This window comes from Alexandromys fortis, unplaced genomic scaffold, assembly GCF_014885135.2.
Source record: "Alexandromys fortis isolate MF-2015 unplaced genomic scaffold, M_Fortis_MF-2015_v1.1 scaffold_3, whole genome shotgun sequence".
NCBI classification, from domain to species: Eukaryota; Metazoa; Chordata; class Mammalia; order Rodentia; family Cricetidae; genus Alexandromys; species Alexandromys fortis.
The window spans coordinates 19,161,214-19,171,481 of NW_026067909.1; positions in this window are offsets into that span (position 1 = coordinate 19,161,214).

The window sequence follows — 10,268 nt, forward strand, 5'->3', positions numbered from 1 at the left end:
TTTATTTGACTTATCCTCTTCCACATTGCTGTTCATCACGGAAAGAAGTCAGGACAGGAACTCAAGCAGAGTTGGAACCTGGAGGCAGGAGCGGCTGCATAGGCCAGGGAGGGGTGCTGCTTACTGGTTTGCTTGCCCTGTTCTTGCTCAGCCTGCTTTTTTATAGACTCAGGACCACTGGCCCAGGGATGGTACTGCCCACAATGGGCTGGACCCTCTCCCATCAATTACTAATTAAGAAAATTCCGTACAGGTGTGCCTACAGCCTGATCTTATGGAGGCATTTTCTTTATTGAGATTCCCTCCTCTCCGATGACTTTAGGTTTTGTGTCAAGCTGATATAAAACTACCCAGCACAATCCCTGTCTGGACCAGAGCAGCTGTGATTCTAAACTCCTGTCCATATCACAAAGTGAAACTTCCAGTCTCTCCGGAAATGGCCAGCTGGGGTCTGATGGCCCAGTGTCCAAACATTCAAACATCTTCCAACCTCAACCCCCACTCTCCACCCTTGAAATCTTTTGCTACACAGAGCTTTATGCTCTTCTAGTGACTCAGTTTCCCCAGCAACAGCCCTGACAGCTGTAGGCAGATTGTGGCACTGACATTTCAGAGGCCTGAGCTCTTGCTAAGTCAACAGTAGACACAGATTACTTAGCCGCTGCAATTTGTGGCTGCCTCCTACATAGCGGTTTGATAAGCCTTTATTGTCACCTCCCTCTGATGCTGCATCCCTGGAGCCCGTGGCAGCTTGTTTACCCAGAGACAGAAGGCGGCTAGGTAGGGAAAGATGGGCAACGATAGTACAGATACAGATCCCTGGTCCAGAGCAACAGCCCAGATGCATCACCTTGAACATCTTGCTTACCCTCTCTAGACACCCTGGAAATGGCTCTCCATGGCATGCCTTAGTTTCCTGGACCTCTGGACCACTCAGATACAGTCTTGGGCCCCAAACAAAGCAAATACTCTCAGATCATTACTCCGGTCCTCTGTCCTAATACTTGCCCCAAGTGATTTGTCATTCAAGGTCCCTGGCCTCTTCCCTGGGAAGTCTGGTATCCCACCCCAGTGTCCCTCTTCCCTTCTCTGAGTTTCTACTACATCTGCCTAAACTCATGCTTCACATATGCTGGGCCATTGGGTGAGTCAGTGCTGGGTTGGGTCTTATTTGGCCCTGGACACCTGGCACAGCATATAGTTAACCTCTGTAGATTTTGCAGGGTGTGATATTGCCCGGCTATAATCCCAGCATTTAGGAGGTTTAGATGGGAGGACTGAATGTTTAAAGCTAAGGCTGGGATACAGCTTAATTGGTATAATACTTGTTTAATATGCACCAATCGGTTCAGTCCTCAGTAGCACATAAACTGGGTGTGGCTCAAACCTGTAATCCCAAGCAGTGAATGGTCATACCCTACTGCAAAGCTAGTTCAAGGCTAGCCTATGATACATAAGACCCTGTCTCAAAGAGAGAGGGCAAAGAGGGAAGGTAGGAGAGAGGAAGGAAGAAGGGGAAAAGGGAGAAGAAGAAGGAAGAATAGGAGGAAGTAGGAAAGGAGGGAAGGTAGAGGAAAGAAAGGGAAGAAAGGAAGAAAAGTTACTGCAAAAAAGTCTGGGGGACTGGAGAAACAGCTCAGTGGCTGGGAGCGCTGACTTCTCCTCCAGAGGACCTGGTTTCATTCCCAGCACCCACATGGAAGTTCATGACTATCTGTGGTTCCAATTCCAGGGGACCCAATGCCTTCACACAGCATATATGCAGGCAGAACACCAATGCACATAAAATAAAAGCAAATAAATCAATGCCTCTCAATAAAAAAATCTAAACAGGCCCAGGATGCTCAGGGTTTAAGTGCACTTGGTTGTCTTGAAGAGGACCTGGGTCTAGTTTTCAGCATCTACAGTATGGCACACAATGGTCCATAGCGCCAGCTCCAGGGCATCTGGTACCTTCTTCTGGCTTCCATGGGCACTGGGCATGGACATGGTACACATACCCACATGCAGGCAAAATTCTCATAAAACAATAAAGATAAATAAAATCTTAAAATGAATGAACGAGAGTCTGGGGATGAAGCTTAGTGGTAGTTGGCTTCTCTAGCATGTCTGAGGCCCTGGGTTATGCCCATCCTCAGTACTGGAAAAATAATTAACATAATTAATTTAAAATAAAAAATAGAGATGTCTATGCATGCCATTCTGGATGATTAGTACCCTGGTAGGGAAGTGTATCAGGAATACCAGAGAAGCCAGGGGAGGCTTCCTGCAGAGACAGAGCCTCATCTGACATGGAGGATAGATGGAAGTTAGCTAGACAGGGGAGGCTATTTGAGATAAAGGTCCGGGAGAGGAAGCATATGTGGTGAAGTGCAGGCACAATGCTTTCTGGAGACTCACTGTAGTTTGTAGAGCCCCCTGTTTCCTAAAATAGTAATTTTATTTTTCGTGTGTGTGTGTCTGTGTGTGTGTGCGTGCACACACAGATGCCTGCAGAGTCCAATAGACGTTAGTTCTCCTGGAGCTAGGGTTACAAACAGTTGTGAACTGTTGGATGTAGGTGCTGGGAACTAAACTTGGAACCTCTGCAAGAGCAGCATCTGTGTAGCTCTGAGTCATTTCTCCAGGCCCTCTTTGTCCCTCTCTGATTCCATCCTGTGAATAAAGAGTTGGCCCCTTCTCGTTGGGTGAGCACCATAAACCTGAGGAGTCCAGGAAACTCCCAGGAGGCTTGTAAGTAGGCACCTACCCCAGGATCAGTCATTCATTCTCTGCTCTGAGTTTTGGTTTGCCTAATCCATGAGGCAGAGCCTCTCTCTCTCTCTCTCTCTCTCTCTCTCTCTCTCTCTCTCTCTCTCTCTCTCTCACACACACACACACACACACACACACAATGTTATAACTGACCTGAATGAGAGCAGATCAGGGCTAGCATTTCTGTCCCAGCCTGGAGCTGTAGCCTGTAGCCTGGTTGGGCATGGGTGTGTAACTGAGTGGTGTAGAGAAGGTCCTGGAAGTTAGCTGTGCACTCCTGGCTCATCTTCCTTCCTGGGAGCCTTTCTCTCAGTCATGTCATTTAGGGATTTTTAAAAAGCAAAGGAAGAAAAGGTCTTCCCACTACCCGGCAGGCATGTTCTCGATGAGAAATGCTTTTCCAGCTCAGCATGTTCTTCCAAGAGTCCTCACCACCACCCACTCGGACCTGTCCACGGTCCACTCCATCTTTTCCACATCTCTAGTTTCCCTCTCAACAATGAGAGGGGCCCAAGGGTGCAAAGCCTGGGGAGAAACAGAAGGTAAAGGAGATACCAGGACTGGGGAAGCATTGCCAGTCTTCTTCCCTTCCTGTCTTAGTCACTGCTCTATTGCTGTGAAGAGACACCATGACTAAGGAGACTTACAAAGAAAGCACTTAACTGGGGCCTTGCTTACAGTTTCAGAGGGTTATTCCATCATCATCATCATCATCATCATCATGGGCAGCGTAGTGGGATGCTAGAGCTCCACATACTGATTGGTAGGGGGAGAGACAGAGAAAGAGAGAAACTGACAGACATTGAGCCTGTTGTGGACTTCTGAAACCCCAAAGCCCACCCTCAATGACACATTCTCTCCAACAATGGCACACCTCCTAAACCTTGTAATCCTTTTGAATAGTGCCACGCTCTGGTGACTGAACATTCAAATATATGAGCCTATGGGGCTCATTCTTATTCAGTTCTGTAAACTGGGGGTGGCAGTGACAGGGACTGGATTCAGCAATACAGGTTCAAGCTTCTCATTCAGCACTCTTTCTGACATCTAGAACATTGCCTGGCACAGGGTAGGTTCTCAGTAAAAAGAAAGAGTGGTTATTGTCATCCTGTCCTACTCTGCTTCTGGCTGGACACCATGAGTGAGGGTATAAATGATTGCTTTTGTCTCAGTCGTCTGAAGGAGGACAAAGAGGTAGCAGGCTTCCTAGGAATGATGGCTGTGCTTCTGTATGCCGGTCTCATGCTTTTCTGTTTGGTTTGCCTTGTGGTGCAAGCAGAGTGGGCATAGCTGGATGGTGCTCAAAGACCGCAGCTTGTTGACTGATCCTCCTAGACCTACTTCTTGTAGAGGAGGCAGGGAGAGGGGCCAGGGGCACCTGAGAACCAGCTTCCATTAGCTGCCTGCTTGCATTACGTGAGTGGCCAGGGCTGCCAGCCATTAGTGCAGGAGCCAGCCTCTGCTGAGACCCGAGACCAAAGCTTCTTGTGATTCTCTGGCTGGTCATTAAGAGGTGAGAAGCAGGGCAAGGGCTCTGCAGAACACTTTGTCTGTACCCACTTCTCTGCAGCTTCCCCACCACCTGGCACTTAGTGGCTCCTGCCCAGCCCTCTACTAGGCCTTTACATGGGGAGGGAACATTGCGGCTGTCCTCCCAAGCCATGGAACCCATCCTGGCCCATTAGCACTTGCTCCCTGAGGCCCCTGTGGTGAGGCTTTATTGCTGCCTCCAGGTTTCAGAAGGTAGAGAGTGAACAGCTGGGAACAAAAGGCTCTGCTCTGCACACGTGCTCAGCAGGTGTCTAGGCAGGACCCAAGACCCCTCTCACAGCTGTTCTTCCTGAGGTCTTTTTATGAGCAGAGAGCAAGGTCACACCAGCTCCTTCAGTCCTCCTATCCCCTACACTCACACTCAAAGCCACAAAGAAACACTCACGCATACACACATATACATACATCACATGCTTACACACATATTCATAAACGCATGTATCTATACGTACAGCCACATATATCCACACATACTTGCACACTGGACATGCCCTCATAGGACTAACTCCAGGCTCTCAAGAGAGAAAGCCACACCTATCCTGAACCTATGGAGGAAATGTCTAGGGGTGGGGAGGTGGAGTGCAGGGAGGCAAACAGGAAGGGCCAGGCAGGAAGGAAGTCCAAGGGTAGGGCCTAGGGAAGGAGGCTTCACCTCCCTGGCCCTGTGAGCCCTGTTGGAAGTTGAAAGTGACCAGTGTGGCCCTGGCCTTTGACTATTCTGAACTTACTGATGGGTCTGCCCCCAGGGTCCACACATAACTGAATGCTGTCCTTCCTTCCTTCCTTCCTTCCTTCCTTCCTTCCTTCCTTCCTTCCTTCCTTCCCTTTTTTTTTTTTTTTAAAGACAAGAGTCTCTCTATGTAGTCCTGACTGTTCTGGAACTCGCTATGTAGACCAAGCTGGCCTCAAACCCAGAGATCCTCCTCTCTCTGCCTCCCGAGTGCTGGAATTTAAAGCATTTGCCTTCCCCTGGCTATCAAGTGAGCATTTTTCAACTCACATGACGGAGTTGAGTCCCGGGGTTCAGGGAGTCAAAGTCCTCCCTCAGTGGGCACACAGATGTGGCATGACCCTCTTCATTCTACTTTAGCATGGAGGGGCAAAGAACAAACTCATCCCTTGCTCTTCATCCACGGCACCTTCACCCTTCACAGGTACAAAACACCAACAGCATGGTGCTGCCTCCTTCCTCTGCCTCTTTTCACAGACCAGAAGGCACAGGGAGTTAGATTTCTTACAATACTGGCCGCTTGACTACACAACCCTTACTCGTCACTAGGATTTAAAAGAGAAGGACCCTTTTCTGGTGGTGTCACAGGAATGAACATTTTAAAAATTTAAAATTTGGTCCTGGAGAACTAACTGGCTCAGTCATTAAAGTACTTGCCATTCAAGTGCAAGGACCAAAGCTTAATCCTCAATCACCACACCAAAATGCCTGATGTGGAGGAAATACTTTGTAGTCTCGGTGTTGGGGAGGTGGAGGCAGGTGGATCCCTTGGGCTTGATCACCAGACAACTTAGCCTAATCAGCAAGATCTGGGTTCTCACCAGAGTGGACATCCCCTCAAGAATGAGGCCTAATTTAATCTCTGCTTTCCCTGCTGCCCAACAGCAGAGTCAGGGAGCTTGAGACCTGGAGGTGAGCAGTCTGGTCTGATGAAAGGGCCCCCGAAAGGCTCAGGGCTGCAATCGCCACTCCCTTTGTCCATGTTCTCACCATGCAGGCCTCCCCTCCCCTCCAAGCCTGCATTCAGAGGTTGATCCTGTTTCCTACTCCCTGAAGACAACCCGACCAGAAGCATCTCTATGCTTGTATGGATGCATTTGATCTTGGTCTCTCTTCATTTACTCCCCTGGTGAGCTCATGCACTCTCTTGCCTTTAAACAGTGTCTATACCTTATGACTCCACATCCTCATCTCCAGCCCTGTACAAAGGAGCCCTGGCCAACATGGGCAAAGCAGAGCTCAGTTCTTCCTTTTAGACTATATCCATCACATAGTCCTCCAGGTAACACACACACACACATACACACACACACACACGCATGCATGAATTTACACAGGACAAAAATCATCTTACATAGTGCACCGGTTTGCGGTTTCTCAAAGCGTATTAACTTATGGTAACTTTGAAATTAAAATTCCATAGTGAGGAGCAACTGGGGAAAAGTCTAAAAAGTTTCCTTGGTGGGCGATATGAGAAAGGATTGGAAGGAGGGTAGCTGGCATGAGAACTTCCCAAGTCAGCCACTGGCAAGCCTACCCTGCCGTTACTCAGGCCAAACCTGCTGGCTGCCTCACCTCCTCCTTTTCCTCACAGCTCACACCCGATCATCAGGAAATCCTTTGGGTTCTGCCTTCAAAATAGATCGGTAATCCGCCTCCCCCATCATCCCTCTACTGGATTATCGCAACAGCATCCACCTTGCCTCCCTTTGCTTGCCCAGCTCCTCCACACAGCTACAGAGGCTCTCCCACCATTGGAAGCCAGCTCCCATCTGTCCTTGGTCCTCACGAAGCACTCAGTGGCCCTCTGCCTCCCCAAGTCCTTGCTCACCTCACCCCCTTCTTCTCCTGCTCCACCCCAGTCTCCTTGCTCTCTCTCACTCTAGCCCTGGCTTGCTCTCTCACCTTAGGGTCTTTGCCTGGTTACTGCCTATCCTCCCATCCACCATTACGTACTGGGCCACAGGGTCAAATCCCTCCCCTCCCTCACGTCTATTCATCTTTCTCAAGGCAACTTGCCCCATCCACCTGGTGAATATTGCCACAGCCATCTCTTTTTCCCACAGTGCTCCTGTCTTCTAGCTTATTCTGTATTCCAACGCTTAGTGCTGATGATACCTTGCCAGGCTAGGGTATCAGCTTTCCAAGGGCAGCGATCTTTATTTCAGACCCTGCTGCATCCTCAGTATGAGAACTTAGAACATGGCAGATGTGCCCGATATGCCCTGATGCCCATCCCAGGCTCCTGTCCTCTCAGGTTTCCGACTCTTCCCACCCTGGCGCCACCACATGTTCCTACCTTTGTACCCACTGTCTCAAGTGTGCTCCCCATAGCCCTTTGGCAGGATTGTTTTTAAAACAATCTCTCACATAGCCCAGGCTGACCTTGAGCTCTTTTTGTAGTTGGGGATGACCTTGAACACCTGATCCTCCTGCTGTCACCTCTTGAGTGCTAGGATTACAGATGTGTACCACTACATCTGGTTGATGCGGCATTGGGTATTAAATGCAGGACTTCCTACACGCTAAGAAATGTAGGAGCTCTACCAGTTGAGCGATATCCTTCAGGCCCCTTTGACAACCTTACAAAGGTCTGGTTAGGTGAAGAAGGGAATCTGAGCTTTTGCTCAAAAGCAAAGAGGATTCATAGAAGGGCTCTTAGCGGATGCTTTGATGCCATAGGTGAGCATGCAGAAAGGGAAGTCAGGATGGAGACTGAGTGGGGACTATTGAGCAAGCCTCTTGGAAGGGCAGGGGATGAGGGCAGGGAGTGAGGGCAGGGGGTGAGGGCAAGGGATGGGGGCAGGGAGTGGGGGAAGGAAGGAGGGCAGTGGGTGAGAGGAATGAGAACAGTGGGATATGGAGAGGAGATGAGGGCAGGGGAGGAGGGCAGAGGTTGAAGGCAAGGGGAGGTTGTGGATTGAGGGTTACTGTGGGGGGACTTATCACTTCTTAAATTTTGAATCTGAAGTGCCCCCCACAGTCTCATGTTAAAGTACTTGTCCCCCTGTGGTAATTTGAGTTTGTGTAACCTAACTGGAAGAAATAGGTCACTAAGCCGGGCGGTGGTGGCGCACGCCTTTAATCCCATTACTTGGGATGCAGAGGCAGGTGGATCTCTGTGAGTTCGAGGCCAACCTGGTCTACAAGAGCTAGTTCCAGAACAGGAACCAAAAAGCTACGGAGAAACCCTGTCTCGAAAATCCAAAAAAAAAAAAAAAAAAAGAAATAGGTCACTAAGGCTGGGACCTTAAAGGTTATAATCTGGTCCCTAGGTTCAGCTGCTCTCTGCTTTCTGATCCAAGGCCATCTGAACAGTTTCTCACATTCCCACTGCTGCAGATGGAGCTGCTCCACCAGGATGCTGATAGACTAGAATCCCCTAAAACCATGAGCCAACACAAATCTCACTGCTGCAGGTGGAGCTGCTCCACCAGGATGCTGATAGACTAGAATCCCCTAAAACCACGAGCCAACACAAATCTTTCTTCTCGTGACTTGTTTCTGCCAATTGTCTGATCATAGTGACACAAGAGTAACAAATACAGCACCAGTAAAACGTGCAGTTAAATAAGAAGAGGGCAAGAGGGACGGTTGATGTCTGCTGTCCAGGGTCAAGAGATGGTCAGGAGGACACGGTGGTCCTCTGGAGTCCCCCTCTCCTGCTGCAGTCCCCATTTTTTCACCAGGGGATCTGGTACCCAAGACCTGTGTGGATTGGGGTAGGAAGGCCCCAGAGAACCAGATCGTGGGCATGGGATGGAAGAGAAGAGTCTACACAAGGGCTTTTCTAGAAAACAGGCTCTAAGGGGCTAGGGAGGTGGTTCAGTTAGCGAAGTGGCTTACTATTACTATTACTATGTAAGCAAGAGGACCCAACTTTAGATCCCCAGCACCTATGTAAATAGCTTGACACATCTGTGCACAATTGTAATCTCAGGTCTGGGAAGGCAAAGAAAAAGTCACCCTTGGGGTTTGCTGGCCAGAGAGTCTAGTCCAATGGGCAAGCCCTAGGTTTAATGAGAGACCCTGTCTTATTAAAAATAAGATGGAGAACAACTGAGGAAGGCGTTGACTGTGCCCTTCACATGCACACACATGTGTACATATATCTGCATATATATGTAGGTATACACATGTGAACAGAGATACATAAAAAGGAAAGAAAAAAATCTCTAAGCCCATGCCCCAGGATTTATAAGGGAACTCACTGATGAAAAGTCCCCCGTGGCCTTGTTTGACCAGAAAGACAAATATGTCAGGGAGTGACCTTGATGAGACTGTGTGGACAAGTCAGCTCAGCCCAGGGAGTGGCAATCAGGAGAGAACAAAGGTGCGTCCTAGGCAGATACTGACCCTGGGACTACGTCACTAGAAAATCAGAGATCCTCAGGACCACACCTTCTCAGATCTTTATACGGCAGGTAGAGAAACTGAGGCCCAATGAGAGCAGGGAGCTGCCACAGGACCTGGCTGGTTTTCTCAGGTGGGGAGAAGCTGAGGTTTCATCGATAGAAGGACTTACCTGATCTAATGGGGACAGACTAATAATATCACCAATACATTTATTTAACTCTCTTCTTCTTTAGAGTTCAGAGACGTACACCTCCATGATCTCATCTATCCTCTGTAGTAGACGGTGGGGCTACTCCGTGCAGCTGTTAGGAAACTTCTCTGCCCTTATAGCCTTTCTTTTCCTCTCTAGTCCCATTTATGTTCCCTTTCTGCCACAAATCCACTTAATTGAGCAAGGATTTATGAGACTCGTGCTTGATGCAACACAGCGTGCGCATTTGGGAAGTTTCCATATTTCCCCAGGGCTAAGGTCATTGTATTGTTCTCATTCATCCAAGAGGACTTGACTCATACCTGCAATTGTGCATGCTATACTGTTCATTGTAAGGCTTGGTCTTGCATCAGCTGCATGCCATCACCTAAAGTCTGGCACTCCGGGGGCTCGTGGATGGAAAGTCATACATTAGGCAGGGCTATCATACTGAATGTACTCAAACACCCCTCTGTCACTTGCTTGCCTGGCTCCCAGAGGTAGCCCAGAGTCAGACTTCTTCATATCCAATGCTTAGCATAAAGTAGCTACTCCACCCATGTTTGTTGGATGGATCAATAAAAACGCGAAGGAAAGAAGATGGAGATGGATAGTGACAAGTAATTCTTGAGTTTAAAGAGTTCCCACTGCCAGATGTGGTGGTGTTTGCCAGGCTCAGAGGTCAGG